Source organism: Ptychodera flava, chromosome 8, assembly GCF_041260155.1.
Source record: "Ptychodera flava strain L36383 chromosome 8, AS_Pfla_20210202, whole genome shotgun sequence".
Taxonomy (NCBI): domain Eukaryota; kingdom Metazoa; phylum Hemichordata; class Enteropneusta; family Ptychoderidae; genus Ptychodera; species Ptychodera flava.
Genome location: NC_091935.1, coordinates 38,799,078 through 38,816,103, shown reverse-complemented (window position 1 = coordinate 38,816,103; position 17,026 = coordinate 38,799,078). Strand labels below are relative to the sequence as shown.

General features: G+C 38.8%; 1 protein-coding gene across 1 annotated transcript in view; it reads right to left on the bottom strand.

Moving 5' to 3' along the window:
• The window catches only part of LOC139139312 (cubilin-like), a 250,854-nt gene that overhangs the window by 24,187 nt on the left and 209,641 nt on the right, over positions 1-17,026 (bottom strand). The window lies entirely within an intron of this gene.

The following is a 17,026-nucleotide window of genomic DNA, read 5'->3' as shown; positions in this document are numbered from 1 at the left end:
TCTAACTGAAATTCCAACACTAACAGTACGGAAGTGTTTTCGTCGGCTATTTTAATGGTTGCTTTACCACCTCCCCAAAATCGTCTCGCCAAAGTTATGCAAACATGGCCTGACATGACTTCTTACGTGACCCGACTGAAAATTTACGACTCATTTAGGGGGTAGTGAGTATTGAAGTGCACGCATATTGCTATGGTTGATTATTAAACAGTTTTGGTGATAACTGAAGTGGTTTATCGCCTGACAACAAAACGTAGAGCCTGTATAAATAGAGTAACAGCGTAAACAACTCACCAAGTCCGTTCATTTTGCTATCAAGAGATACCTACAATATCCTACTAACAGCAACAGAAGAAAATGAAAAGTATGAGAACATTTATGAGATGAATTGTATGTAAGACGGGTTGAAACTATACTATTAACAAAATTTGCCCAGAAAACTCGTTACTTAATTAAACAACCTAAAAACGTTAACCCTAAAAAAATATAAGCAAACTGTTATGCATGAGCTAAAGAGGGCGTGCTGAAGATGACTAAATCGATCGCGTTGAAAGGTGTACAAGAACTGAGAGAGCACGTCTAGTATCGTTTTCCGACTGCTACATAAAATGACAAACAAGAAAAGCCGATAGGTATCCGACTCAAACTTCGACAAATTTAGGGAGACTACATTGTCATTCAAGCGATAATTATAATGTCTATATTTTACATCAAATTTCCGCTAATTGATTTCTCAGTTGTACAAGCTGTAGAACACATGAGTTGTGTTTTACTAGTTTTGAGTGTGCGTGGAACACAAGACTGAATGTGTCACTTAATGTATAAGTGCCTCAGTCGCAAACTTGCACCTTTGTAATCGTGACAAACCGCAGCCAAGCTGTTAACCCGATGAGATTTCAATAAACAAATTCATTCAGAAACAGGCTTTCTGTTGATTTTGCTAGAATTAAATATTCTATGGCATATATTTACTTTCAATGTATAGTTTCGAAATAAATATAATAGTACTTCAGCTAAACACAGTCCAATTTATTTATCAGCCTGATGTCAATTGTGAATAGAAAATTCACTCTATTTTCTATTTCATTTTGGTGTGGACATGCGCATTAAGACGTCAAAGACGATGTGTCGCATAGTAATTGTTACATAGTAAACCAAGAATCGAACTTGGAGCCAGATTTTATCTCGACAGAGGCTTAATTATGTGACCCGACGAGCACAAATGTATACTCTAATACACAAGGGGCAAAAAGTTATCAATTTGAAATCAAAAGAATCCCGTGGAGAACTGTTTTGCTTGTTAATATAAATCGTTGTCATCAATTGTATTTGGTTTAGGAATGGCTAGTTTTATCAAGATTATAGGCTTTAACAAAGCTGTATAGGGACTCTCTCCTAAAAGATCTCTTTGCAGCATGCCAATACATTGTGTAATGTATATGTTGACTCTGTCAAATTCAGATTTGTCTCTAATATGATGAATTGGTAAGTTATGTAAAGGTAATGAGCTCATGAGTTATTTAATTGTGCGATGAGAGCTTCATTTCCATTGATATACCCGTTTGCTCATTAAACCGGCATTCTGCATGAAATTTAGATTGTCATTTTTTACCCTCTGGTACTTTTACCCTCTGGTACTGCAATTACGATTACATCTATCTTTATAGATCTTAGACAGCCTTTTTGTGCAAGCTAGAAAATCTCAAAAATATATGCTGCAAGTGCCAAATATGGATTGTCGATCCTCTACGGTGAAGCCACAATTCCAACTTTAAGACTCAAATAACTTTAGGGACATTAATCTTCCTAAAATGCTATCTACAATTATCTTGAATACATAGATTTGTCACTGGTAAAACAATATATCATCGATCGAACTCAAGGAAAAGCAGCAATACGACAGACAATGATTGTTTGTTTCACGTATTGTGATTAAAAAAACTTTCATTCATCCGGGGCAGATTTGGTTGCGCTTTTTCAAAGATTTCGGCAACCCATTTAAGGTATTGTATTTTACGTACTTCAAACTGGCAAAATGTTGTCACTATTTTCTTCTGAATGATTTACATCTTAAAAATGATGCACAAGAACATCATTATCTTGTTTTAAGAATTGATGAGGGATGACAATTACTTTCCTTTTCCGGTTCATATTCACCAAGAGTTTCCTGTCACAAATGAGTGGAATACATTTCGCAATTTCGAGTTAACAGGTGAGCGTCATTATTTAAAGAAGTGCCATGGGAGGGCGTCCCACTCTGCTTTTGAATCGGGTTAATGTATTTGACACTAGTAGACCGGTACATGGTTGTGCGTAAAGGTATACTTGAATGAATGTTGCGAGTTAAAAATTCGAAAGTTTGAGAAGTTAGACAGTTTAAAAATTCGAAAGTGTGAGAAGTTAGATTGTTGAAGCTAGTTATAAATGCCTTTCGATCTCGCACTGGATGGATAATGACTGAAGTGTGCCTTATGTTGATAAAAGTGTGCGCCACCTGTTGTTTGAAATCAAAAGGAGTGGTCGCAAAAAAATGAAGATTGTTACAGGTTTCAGGTACACACAATACTGTAACAAACATTGACTCGTGTGGTAGCAGTAAATAAAGGCAGTAAATGTATTCAATTCAATTCAATTCAATTCAATAGAACTTTATTTATCCCAAACACGGGCAATTAAAAAGCGTGGCTCAAATACAACATCAAAAATATATAATACAAATTTACAAAATGGTAGGAGACGCAGGACTATACAAAAAACAGTTTAGGAATCATTTAAAAGCCGCACAGCGGTTGGAATGAATGACAACTTGCGCCGGTTTGACCTGCAAGCCGGGTATCTAAAACGCCGACCAGAGGGAAGTGTGTCGAACTCTGCTGATAAAATATGATCACTAGACAAAAGAATTGAGCGGGCTTTCCTGAGTACTTGCTGATTATAAAACGTAGAAAGACTTCTCTGGGGTATACCAATTAGTTTTGAGCTAAGTGAAACAATTCTATCAAGTGAAGTTTTGTTTTTAACAGACAGATTTTGATACCAACAAATGAATGAAAATGAGATAACGCTTTCAATGTAAGATTTATAAAAAAGAGATAAAATTTGTCTATCAACCATGAATGAACGCAGTTTCCTTAAAAAGTACAATCTTTGCTGCCCCTTCTTCAGTATAGCATCGGTGTTATGATCCCATTTCAATTTGTTGTCAAATATTGAACCAAGGTATGTATACTTCGAAACAATCTCGACTTCTTGATCGTGAACAATGGACGTAGGAGGGTTGCGTTCTTGCCTCCTAAAATCAATTATCATTTCCTTAGTTTTCTTAACATTTAAGTTTAGATACGAATTATCACACCACTCAACAAACTCACTAAGAGCGGGACCATGATGACATTCTGATCCCTGTAGAAGTGTAAGCAGAGCACTATCGTCAGCAAACTTAACAAGATGGCTACCTTCATGTGTACTTCTACAATCGTCAGTATAAAGGATGTACAACAGAGGAGACAGAACGCAACCCTGAGGAGAACCTGTATTTGTTTGAATGATACTTGACAAAATACCATTGACAAACACCCTTTGTGATCTATTTGTAAGAAAGTCAATAATCCAAAGTACAAGTTGATTGCTAAAATTAAATTTTAAGAGTTTTTCTGCAAGGATGTGGGGTTGGATTGTGTTGAAAGCACTGGAGAAATCTGCGAAAAGGATTCTTGCATGAGCACCTGTTTTTTCTAAGTGTTTGTACAGTGTATTGAGAATGAAAAGCTTAGCATCTTCAACAGGTCGATATGCAAATTGTAGGGGGTCTAGTTTGTTGCCAACCTTTGTCAGAATAATGGACTTAATTATTTTCTCAAATGTTTTCATTACCAGGGAAGTAAGAGCAACAGGTCGAAAATCATTGGGTTCTTTAGGGCTAGCTTTCTTTGGGACCGGTACTACTATAGAATTTTTCCATATGGCAGGAATACTAACTGTATCAGAGAAACTTGGAAAAGGTGTTGTAAGACTACACTAAGCTGATCAGCACAGAACTTCAGGGTGCGACCACAAATACAATCAGGACCTGGACTTTTGTTCACATTTAATGATTTTAAAGTTTTAGCTACTTTCTCTGTCTCAATAGACATCCCTAACTCAGGAGATAATGACTGTTTTAGATTTGTGATTTGAGATGAAAAATCCTCTGTTTCAAAACGAGTGAAGAATGTGTTCAGGACCTTTGGCAGCGCCGCTGAGTCTAAGTTATTTAGTGTAACTTTTGACTCTGAATGAGTAACCTTATTTACTGCTGCCATATGCTTGATACCTTGCCAAGTAGATCGAAAGTTACCAGAAAGAAACTTTGATTGAATTTTATTTTTATAATCTAACTTTGCCTGCCTAATCGCTCTCTTGACCTCTTTGTTTATCAACTGCTTCTCGCCTGATGTACCCTGAAAAAAGATTCTCTTCTTCTGGTTGAGAATAGACTTTAATTTTTTGGTCACCCATGGCTTGTTATTGGGGAAAATTTTAACATTTTTCGTAGGAATAACAGAATCCGCACAAAATGAAATATAGGAAGAAATGACATCGACAAGTTGATTAAAATCGATACAAGAATGATAAAACATCTCCCAGTCAGTACATTCGAAACACGCCTGTAAGCTAGAAATACTGTCTACTGACCAGTTCTTCACAGCTTTTGTTACTCTACGAATCCGCTTAATGACTGGTTTATAGATAGGGGCAAGCATTACAACATTGTGATCTGAAGATCCAAGAGAGGGCAACGCAAAAGATTTGTATGCGTCAGGAACTGTACCATAACACCTATCAAGTATTTTATCAAAACGAGTAGGACACGAAACATATTGGTGGATATTTTTTGCACTCTTGCTAAAGTCACAATGATTGAAGTCACCAAGTACAAACTTCGGAGCATCCGGGGCAAGTGATTCCAATTTCTGTAAATTATTTGATATGTGTTCAGCTGCTGTAGAAACATTCGCTCGTGGGTGTACGTAGACTAAAGTGAAAAACAATTGAGAAAATTCTCTGGAATGTAGAACGGACGAAGAGAAATAGACAATAGCTCAATATCAGGTGTGCACATTCCATCACGGACAGTCACGGTTTTACACCATCGCTCATTTACATAAAAACACACTCCGCCGCCATGATCTTTTCCTGTCTTCTCTTTGTCTCTATCCAAACGGATTGGTGTACCGAAACCATCAACAAATAAATCTTGATCACCAACCTGTTCATCCAACCAAGTTTCCGTGAAAGCAAACAGACATGAATTTTTATATTCATTCATGTAGTTTACATTAGCTTGCAGTTCATCGACCTTTGCACGTAAAGAACGTTGTCAAAAGTGTTTGAACTCAATTGAATCGGTGCATAAGACTAATGATCTACAATGCCCTTGTTATGCAGTTAACGCTTCGTGAACAGGGGATGTACAAGTATCCCCACTTCTGGTCAACACTCGGGTAAAAGGCAATGCATAAAGAAGCAAATGGCTCAAGGGTTTTATGATGGTTTTTACAATTTTACACACAGGGTTCGTTATATTTAGCATAACGTCTATCACACAATAAATATTAGTAAATTCCGGACTTTCTGTCCCAGATTTGTCTTTGAGAGTCTGTCACTTTAAAGAATTCAAAGGTTTTTGTATGTGAAATAAAACGTTGTTGATTTCTTGAAGGAACATAACACTGTCAGCTAGGTGCCACTGATATATATTTTCGCTGTTACGTATGCAACAAAAAAGCTATGAAAAATGGTTGAGTGTATTTTCCGTATTGACAAGAAATGCATTGTACTATGCCTAATGGTGAGTATTAAAACTTTGATTCAATCATTTTGCCAATTTTACTTACGAGACCTTCACTTGGGCCTTTACTTAGATGAAAGGTAGCGTAGTAAAAATGAACAATGCATGTTCTTTACGAAGATCAGTTTACAGAAGAAATGACCGAGACTCTAACGAACCGTCTTTTGTGCACCACAAGTGATAAGAATAGTAGGTATATTTGCAGTGAGACTTCATCAAAAATGCGGTCAGGCCAGTCCTAATGACATATTCCTTTCTGTCAAAATCATGGTCAACTGTACTATAAAAACACAGGATACTTGAAAGAGAAACTTGCAAGGAAGAGAGTTTTATGAACTGAAATGCTCAAATCTTATCATGAATTGACTTTTAAGTTTTATTTTAGCGCAAACAAAATCCTATTGTTGTCGTGGTAGATTCTTGATCTCATGTACATCATGCTGCATAATCATAAAAAATAGGGGATTTGATGAGGATTTCTATCATTACAACTCAATTTGCCGAAGAAATTGAATTTGCCTCAAACTTGGTTATGTATTAAGAAATAACTAAAGGACGAGGTCATTATTTCTGATTTGCGTTTACAGCTGGATGTACCGCCATCCATCTTGAAAACCTGGTAGAATTGACTCTCTTGTTTAGGCTGTTAGACTTTACTCTCTTGAACACAGTTTGCTTTCATGCCGCTGCGAAAATACTCATGTTGGCGAAAAAAGTCATCGTGTAATAAAGTAGATGCAAGGCATGTTTCACAAAAAGGAAAAACATTGAAAACAATAAATTTAATGCGCTAATGTAAGTCAGGAATAAATGAGGTTTAAGCTGACTTCACGTGTCCACACAGTGCTGGTAGTCATCACACATACACTGTAATTTATTAAAGCATGGCAAGACGTATGAATCCCACGCAATCAGGCTCTGCATTACGTTTCAATGTAGCATGTGGATGCAGCCATTCAGCCCTTGATTGTATTGGTAAACAAAAGGAACGAACAATATCAAATATATCACTTTGGACAATTTTTGATAGAGGTCCTTTAAGCTAGTTTATAAATGGATTATATTCAAAGTATTGCTTTTGTTTCCAATGACAGGATTCCATCGTCTTTATCTGTCAAACACTTTGTGACATTTTAGACACTACAATTAGTCTGCCACAGCAAAAAACGTGAAGGTTCAGGTTTTGATTTATTACTGTGCCCATAGTATGCTAGTAACATTATACACACATAAACAGAACAGTATACAAAACTCCAGCAGACTAAATAACTCAAGAACAATACAAACATGCAATCATAAAAAAGATTATTTTTGTGTCTGTTGTAAGAACGTCTGTTGGGAATATATTGTGATTATATTTGGCTCGCAGACATATAAAAATCTTGCAAAAGTTGCATATGCTGACCGATTTTTGAATGCGATCTTTGCACATCTAAATTCTCACAGAAATCGTGATGAAGTTTCAACTATATAAAAAGCAGATCTGAATACGAGCTTCTCCAGTATGGTCAAATGTGATTAAAGCTGTCTCTATTCAGAGGCGAATAGGACCAAAGTGGATAGCGGTACCCACACACTTGTTAAGTTTGAATAGTTGCTGAGTGAATTAAACAGAAAATAAATATTACTATAAATAAACAATACTGACCTGCCTTAGTGTACATGTTTATAGTATACCAGACTTGGCTATTTAGCAACATTGGATTAAGTTAAACTTTGTCGCAGTTTATAGGCAACTTTATAGCTAGGTTGTAGTCCCTTATCGCTAACGACTGCTTTAAATTTTTCGCAGTGCAAAACGTGATTTAGAGTTATTTATACAATATCGCTATTGGCCACATAGCATACAAAACGACAAGAGACAAAAACATCTGTTTATTCCTGCTGATTTCTGACTACCTATCCCTTTCAGAAGATTTCATTTCAACATTTTCTTATAAAACGATCACAAAGAGTGTTTGTTAATTTTATATCGAACATGTTACTGACATCAACTTGTTCTCCGCAAGGTCGTGTCCTGTCTCCCCTCTATACTATTTCTGCACTGATAATCGTAGGAGTCATTACTGGGGTTGTTATCTTGCGGATGAAAGCGCTGTATATTCAATTCTAGTTAGATATCAGGTGCAGCCAACGAACAATGCACTTTTAAAGGGGTCCTTATTATGATAAGATATAATTGTACATGACAAGTAATGTGAAGTGATTAATTTTAAGTCATGAGGGTAATTAATTAGCTGTTCATAATTTGCCCTCCCACTGAAAATTTTTCGACTTACCCTGCCGCACTCAAACTTCATTTTACCCGCTCCCCACATATTTTGCCTGTTTCCCCTCCCAACTGTGAATGTTTGAAGCTCCCCTGCCCCATGGCGAAAAAAACTTGCCGATTTCCCCCTGCTGTGGAAAAAATTCCCCTGAAAATTTTGTCATTCTATTCCCTGCAGACATGAAGCTACTGTACCCTGTGATGAAAAAAAATGTCGATTTTCCCCTGACCTGAGAATGAAATTCCCCTGAAAATACGGATAGTTATCAATCGGATTCGAACCCACAACATACGGCATCAGTCGCCTAGCTGAGAGGCCCGAGACAGAACCAGTCGGCTAAATCTCCACTCCAAAAAAGAGTGGTTCAATAGCCGGCTAAGTTGTTACATTTTTCTGACTGAGACCTTTCAACACGTTGTAGAGTTCGTGAAGCACTCACGCACGCATGCTCACTATCATACATCGCACATACATACTTTTATCGAAGCGAAGAAACAAATTTCATCGCTTTAACTGGGCGAATGATAACTCGGGGACAATTCTGTCCACCAGCAGTGTTACCGACCCAGGATAGAAAATACGGATAGTTTTCAATCGGATTCGAACCCACAACATACGGCATCAGTCGCCTAGCTGAGAGGCCCGAGACAGAACCAGTCGGCTAAATCTCCACTCCAAAAAAGAGTGGTTCAATAGCCGGCTAAGTTGTTACATTTTTCTGACTGAGACCTTAACATTCCCATGCACACACATACTGCAGTGGCCTTGTATTTGGTTTCCATCTTCAGTACATAGAGTGAGATGTGTGTAACCTCCACAAATGTAATAATCTCCAGAAATGTAATATCAACCACAATTGTAATAAAATGCACCCATAAATGTAATATCGCCCATAAATGTAACAAAAATCAACCATAAATGTAATAAAAACACCATCATAAATGTAATAAATGGTAACCATAAATGTAATAAAAAACGCCCATAAATGTAATACTCATCAACCATAAATGTAATAAATCTATTTTGTCGTTGCAATAGAGGAATTAGCCCTTAAATATTGATCTATGTAATAAGGAAAGCAACTCCACACATTATTCATTTCTTAATTGTTTGCGTTAAGTGTGTTTTGCATATTTGAAAGTGTATTTTACGTTTCCCTGTTTTGTGTACAGAACTGATTGGCCACGGCTAGACACAGCTGTAATCTGAACGTCAGTGCAGTCTCTACTCCAGAGTGGGGAAGACTGTATAACACTACGATCCTTTAACGCCGGTTTTCGAAACTTGCCGTACTTTCTTAATCTATCGCCTCAAATTCGTCTTCAGTGGATAAATTGTGTGGAATAATCGATAGATTATCTGTATTCCTATGTTGTCCCACTTGAAGTTTGTTCCCTCACTAGGGATGCCAGGATGTCTAATTTTGTTCTACTGTGTTCAAGGTAGTGTTCGTATTGTTTTCTACTAGATTGAAATATATGTTCTCGTCAACATGTTTTGTTTCGCAAGTTTCTGTTATAAGGTTTTATATTTCTCTGTTATTTGTTCTGAGTCATCTGTCATAAACTTTGTGTGTGTATACTGGTTGACTAGTTATTTTGACGCTTCCTTATTATGTAATAATCAGTGTCTAGAACGGCTGTTCCACTTTCATTATCTAACGGTTTGATCAGTACCTCGCCGTTTTCTGATAGCGTTCTCAAAGTATTCTATTCTGAGTTTCGGAAAGGAAACCTAGTTTCAGGAAAGTACGCAATAACATTACACTAGTCTTATTAAAGTTATTATTTACTCAGGGCATTGATAAACAAATGATCACATATGCAAGTTCAAGTTTATTACATTTATGGTTGAGTTTTATTACATTTATGGTTAATTTGTTTATTACATTTGTGGTTGTGGGTTGTTACATTAATGGTTGACTATTTTATCACATTTGTGGTTGACCATTTTATTACAATTGTGGTTGATATTACATTTGTGGAGATTATTACATTTGTGGAGGTTACAGATGTGGGGTCAATCGATAGGCTAAGTTTTCTTTAAAAGGTATAAGTACTTGCACTGTGTCCCCATTCCCGGAAACACCATGGCTGAAATCCCGTGACCCCGTTTTAAAAGTAGCTTCCCCTCTCCTCGTTTTTCGCCAAGCCCTTTCCCCAAGACAATCAACCAATATCTGCCCCAAAAAACTAAAATTTGCTCCCCTTCCACCTAAAAATATGTCCCCTGCCCTAGCAAAATTAAAATTTCCCCTGCCCTCAAAAATTGCTTCCGGAATAGCTTTTTCGATGACTAGCTCCGTTGGCTACAACCGGGGGCTGCACCTGCATACCGTAGAAAGTAAACGTAGGACTCATTGAGGTTTGGGCCCTCAGACAATGAAATTTGTCATTTTTGTGTAATAAGGAGTTAGATTTGTATGAATATGCAGGCCCTTACATAAATCTGTGTAATAATTGTTCTAATTAATGTTTATAAATACAAGTTAAAGACTTCATTCATGAAAATGTCTTTATTATGACCTGTTAAAGAGTGTGTGCAATAGGTTTACATATTTATTTGCAGTAGTGCATATGGATTGCAACACCTGTAATTAAAAAACCAACATTATGAAATGGAAACTATATAAGAAACAGGTGATGAAGTTGAGAAGAAAACAGAAATATTTAAGCAGTTCTAATAAAGGGAATTTAATTTTGCAAATCCGTGAAATCATAAGATGACATTCCTTGCCACAGCCCTATCCTACAGCCTGATAATGAATGGCATTGTTTCCCAATCCTGATATGTATGTATGTATGTATGTATGTATGTATGTATGTATGTATGTATGTATGTATGTATGTATGTATGTATGTATGTATGTATGTATGTATGTGTGTGTGTGTATGTGTGTATGTATGTATGTATGTATGTATGTATGTATGTATGTATGTATGTATGTATGTATGTATGTATGTATGTACGCATGCATTCATACTTGTATGTGTGTTGTGTATGTATAAATGCATGCATGTGTGTGTAACTGGAAAAGATCGGGTAACAATTCAAATAAAGGTTAGTCATTTATATCATATAAGATGAAATATTAGAGACTTTCATGCGCTCTTAAACTGAAAATATTTATGAAACAGCATTTTATACGATGTATGAGTGATTAAATCAATGGTTTTCTTTACAAAAATGCATTATGAAAGAAATTTCAACATCGCCTTTAAAGGGCGCTCTCGCAACAGGCGGCCATTTCGGTGAAAGTCACTATAGGGTAAACCCCGGGGGCTAAACGCCGGTGAAAATTGTCAGATTATGAAAGTCGGGAGAAAAGACGTCGTGTCCAACAGTGAACATTTGTCAGGAAGCAGGCAGCGTATTGAGGATACTATTTTGTAGCAGGTTATCAAACGAAAAAGTCGTTCAACGTGACGTCAGGTCGCATCCATGTATCGTCTTTTAATGGCAGGCAGATGTTGTTTGCAATATTTCGTGGCCTCGAAAAAGCCGTTTGCTTGTGAGCGATCGAAATGATCACTCTGAATCAGAGCTTTGAGCCTCTTCTCAACTGAAACGTTGCTGCGGGCCAGGGTTTAGATTATACTATGGACAAATGGAAAATTACTCCCGTGAACTTCGATTTGATTGGCAACTTATCGAGCAATATCGAGCAATACGTAATACTTAGAGTTGAAAAGTGAAGCCAAGGCTGCAGAAATACAGAACGTACTCCCACGTTCATGCGCCCTCTTGTGAGCGAGACTGTGCGAGATCCACTTGTTTATGTGAGAATAACACCATTTGTGTTCAATGTGTGCATGCTCATTCCTCTTTGTTCAGAGTTGCTGTACTTTCTCAGAGCGCTCACTTTCGCTTTTTTGAGCCTTTGTCCGTTTTCAACCTTCACATATTTTGTGAATTCAAGAATTCTCCTAGTAAGGTGACTTAGAATAGTTCAGAATTGTTTCTTGTCAAAATGGCCACTTCTGGACAACAAACTCGTAAAGACGATGAGACAGAGCAGGAGGAGCAGCCATATGAAGCAGCGCACGTGCAGGAGGCAATATCCGGGGCTTCAACTTCAAGGGACTGTCGGCCTAAGCAGCCCGTCTTCAAAGTCTCGACACGTAAAAGAGTTACAAACAAGCGCTCAGACACTGGCACTAAGGTAAAGCATCAATTGGACTCTGTAACCTCCCAAGTGCAGGAGATATCTCACCAAATCGCCGAAGTAAAGACTGTGCGAGATCCACTTGTTTATGTGAGAATAACACCATTGCATGTGTATGTGAGACCCCCGCGATTATCCAAGTCACAACCGTTGCGCGTTTCAAGATTTCGTTGAACAATTTGCCGTGTACTTTTCGGACATTGCTGATCTGTAATTTCTAAAAGCAACTTCAGTGGTGTGGATGCTACATGCCTTTCGACCGGCCTCGCTGGAACTTTGACATCGAATGCTCCGACGACTGGATCCCTACCTCTCCAAGACATGTCTCGGTAAGTTCTTCGCATCAAACTTTCAATTTTGATAACACAACATACTTTCTATTGAAAAATAGTAGTGAGTAGCTATATCTTTTGCTGTGACGCAGAGCTATCTTATCATGAAACAAAGCAACGTGCATTATGTATGTAAAGTGCTATAGTATCTTTGTGCAAAGTTTGAAAGAAATTGGGTCAGTTTATATATTTGAGCGTGGAGCTAAAAAAGGACCTGCGTCGATGAAGTTGAATCTTTATGCCCCACCGGACGACTAACATAAACAACTATCCTCTTCAAACAGTTCCCAAGCTAATCTCCGCATTATTACATGTACATGTACTAGTACAACCATGGAGGCTACCTCCATGGTACAACAGATAGTGTCCAGTCATTCATTTCAGTACGGTAGATTACAAACAAACATTGAGGATTTGTAAATTGGATGTGTTAATAACGTGTATTGCAACCATTGAACCATTGGTGGGGTAGCATGCGTATACATGCGGGCCATCAAATTCAAAAGGTCAACCCCACCACAGTTAGCTGCCAGGTGCCCTGTGCTCTCGCTGTCGCTCGTAACTTTCGTAAATTACGAACAAAAATGAAAATTTACGAAAAAAAATGAATGCCCGATCGGCCATTTACGAACGATTTTGTTATTTTTGAAGCCTGATTTTCGGTCAAGATTGTGAATTCCGGGGAAATACTGTCATATCTCGTCTTTCAAAACCTACGCTGCCCCTATCATCGGCGCATCGACACATGGTGATAGCTGGCTTTGGACTTTGACCTGTAATAACATGAGCATGCGCGAAAAGGTTTCAAGATCCCCGGGTCTTGTAATCTCAAAGTGGTGTGTCATGCATTACCACCCCATTATGGTAGTTTCGAGACACCCAAACACTCACACGCTGTCAACTTTCCGAGGTGGACTGTTGAAGCGGACCGAGGCACAGTTACGAGTGGAGTGATACGTACCGGCCGCCGCGTACTATGCATATAAGAAGGGGAAGTTGGGAAACGGAATGCCGTTTTACGCACCCCTCGCCGAGTTTGGAGGCCGATTTCCCTCACAATAAGCCTCAACTATATACTAAACCAGCATCGATGGCCTCCAATACATCTTAGAATTCATACCTACAAGCCTCTTTGCGTCAAAAAACGACCTTCTGTCCGTTTTTGGGTGCGATTTCCGTGTTTTTTGACGTGATCGAACACTTTCATTCTACAGCTGTGGGCGGGTCACACCAGCCGCGCTGTGATTGGCTAATTTTTTTCCGATCGACTCCATGATGACCTCTCTTGTTTTGATCGCTCGTTTGAGGCATAAATACGGCCCGGTGGTTTCAATCGCGTTTCGAACTCATATAGGAAATGAAGGCTACTTCACATCTGCTCTACTAAAGTTGTTTTATATTACGATATGGTGAATAACAGGATCATTGTAGTTATTTTGTTTGGAATAAATGGCGAGACACTGGCGAATCGATAGTGCTATGACCCTGTATAAATATAGTTAAACTTAAAGTTAAAGGGAAAGCAATTCCACACGTACACATCGTCGCGTCCATAGATTGGTGGTTTGCGTTTAATGTATAGTAATGTGTAATTTTTGTTTCACTGTCTTGTATATAGAGCCGATTTCAGGATTTTAATTCCAAGCGCGCCCGTCCTCCCTGTCACAACGCTTGTCCCACTGCGAAACACACACATCCTGTGTAGAAAAAAAACACCAACAAAACACTGCAGACTCACTAGAATGCTTGTACAAAACAGACAGCCGAGAGACACCGAACGAAGTTGATACATCAACACAGATGAGCGGCAACTTAACCACACAGTTGGAAGTCTCAAGTAAAAAAACAGTTGGTGAAATGTACCTTCACGTCTCAGAACTCGACATCAGTACATTCGCAGTGAGCACCGTACATGATTCAGTGTCTTCACCACACATCATAACGGGCACATTACAGAGAGTCAAATCCGTCTTTAACTCTATGTTTAAAATTTCGCCAAATTTTCTCCCTGCACAGTTTAATGAAAGCGTTGCAGATTCAATTTCCTTATATGTGGACCTTTCAATTATGACATTTTGGCATCTGAAAATAGCTATGCGATAATTAATTATTCATATACACAATAGGTGAAAAACACAGTCAACAGCTAGCCCTGCGTACGATGCTGTGTGTTCCGCTACAGCTAATAGCCCCGCTCACCACAGCCCTGCAAAGACCCGTACGTAGAGTTGGTGACTTCAAATCCATTTTGGACTTGACGTAAAAAGCCAAATTACTGCCGAAATTCAGCGTTCTTGGGCCCAAGTCGTATCCCTGCCTACCTCAGCTACTCGATCGCTTCCAAAAATGCCAGTCTTTTATTCTTTTTTCGTAAATAACCGTCGATGTCGGCAACTCTCTCGCTAGCCCTGCGCGCGTACGTACGCAGTGTACGCTGTGCATTCCCTGTGTGCGTTCCTAACACACAGCGTACACTGCGTACGTACGCAGGGCTAGCGAGAGAGTTGCCGACATCGACGGTTATTTACGAAAAAAGAATAAAAGACTGGCATTTTTGGAAGCGATCGAGTAGCTGAGGTAGGCAGGGATACGACTTGGGCCCAAGAACGCTGAATTTCGGCAGTAATTTGGCTTTTTACGTCAAGTCCAAAAATGGATTTGAAGTCACCAACTCTACGTACGGGTCTTTGCAGGGCTGTGGTGAGCGGGGCGATTAGCTGTAGCGGAACACACAGCATCGTACGCAGGGCTAAGTCAACAGCCAAACGATCGTAGACTTGTCATTTCATAAAAATAAGAGGGAAACTCAAAAAAAAAAAACGAAAGTTTCATCAGCTGTGTTATCTCAAACACTTTAAGAATTAAAGCGAAATGAAAAATTAGATTAATGTTTTTGGGGTTTTTTTTTTTCAGATATATTTTTCATTTTACAACGCTGCAAATAGGCTTGATTTCCCATAGAAAACAATGACGTATAATACACCGAACAGACTGCACACTTCTCGCCGGTGCAAATTCCTCAATTTGAACGAATAATGATGAAATTGAATGAATAATGATGAATTTCTCCATGAAAATGTTTTATTTGCATTTTTTTATTCCGATCACTGAAATATACGGACTGTTGCCGTCCATAATTTGGCGATCTTACGGCGTGTACATATGCAGAACAAGGGTCTTAACGCATTTTAACCAGTATGCGTCTCATAAATTGTACAGCCCAAATATCTGTCATTTTGTTGTAATATAGACCAAATTTGGGCGAATATCAACGATAAAAATTTAGTAAATTTGAAAAAATAAAACAGAACGGAGGCGAACGGGCCGCGCAAAGTGTCCACTGTCATCGAGCGGTGAACGTTATCGATCGATATTGTTTATTGGAAATTGATACTATGTTGTGTTGCTCACTCGCATGACCTTCCCAGCCAAAAATGGCGCAAAACTTGGCCAATGTGCGCCAAAATGTGCTGAAACATAAACACATCACAAAAACTGTAAAGAGTGTCGACGATTCAATTTTAGTTCAAGAAACCAACGGATACGTTGGTACTATGGTATGTAAGTCAATATATACGGGTTATTGTGGACATATTCATGACGTGACCTGAACGCATGAGCCGTACGCCAGCAGATTTCGATCGATATTCTATCGAAAATAAATTGATACAATGTGTTCGCTGTCGTCACTAGCAACCGGCCAAAAAGTGCTCTGAGGTAAAAATATGCTTCGCAGAATATGAGACACTCGGGCATAGTTTCGCCCCGCAGTGGTTGTAGCTTTGAGTAACGGTGTAACAGTCTTCTCGAATATGCCTATCAGCAATCCCTTTCTATAGCCTAATTTTAATGTCTCCGCTAGGTGACAAGATACTAACGTTGTGAGTTCGAACCCGATTGAAACCACCGGGCCGTGAGCGATCTAAACAATAGAGGTCATCATGGGGTCGATCGGAAAAAAATTAGCCAATCACAGCGCGGCTGGTCTGACCCCGCCCACAGCTGTAGAATGAAAGTGTTCGATCACGTCAAAAAACACGGAAATCGCACCCAAAAACGGACAGAAGGTCGTTTTTGACGCAAAGAGGCTTGTAGGTATGAATTCTGAGATGTATTGGAGGCCATCGATGCTGGTTTAGTATATAGTTGAGGCTTATTGTGAGGGAAATCGGCCTCCAAACTCGGCGAGGGGTGCGTAAAACGGCCATTCCGTTTCCCAACTTCCCCTTCTTATATGCATAGTACGCGGCGGCCGGTACGTATCACTCCACTCGTAACTGTGGATCGAGGGAAGCGGGCAGTTACAAATACTTTGGATTGATAGTATCCAGTTGGGAAAGAAAGTTGGGCATAAAAACGGCAACTGATATGAAAAAATACGAAACAATGAAACCGCCGAGCTAGAAGAGATCAAGAACAGTCAGCCTGA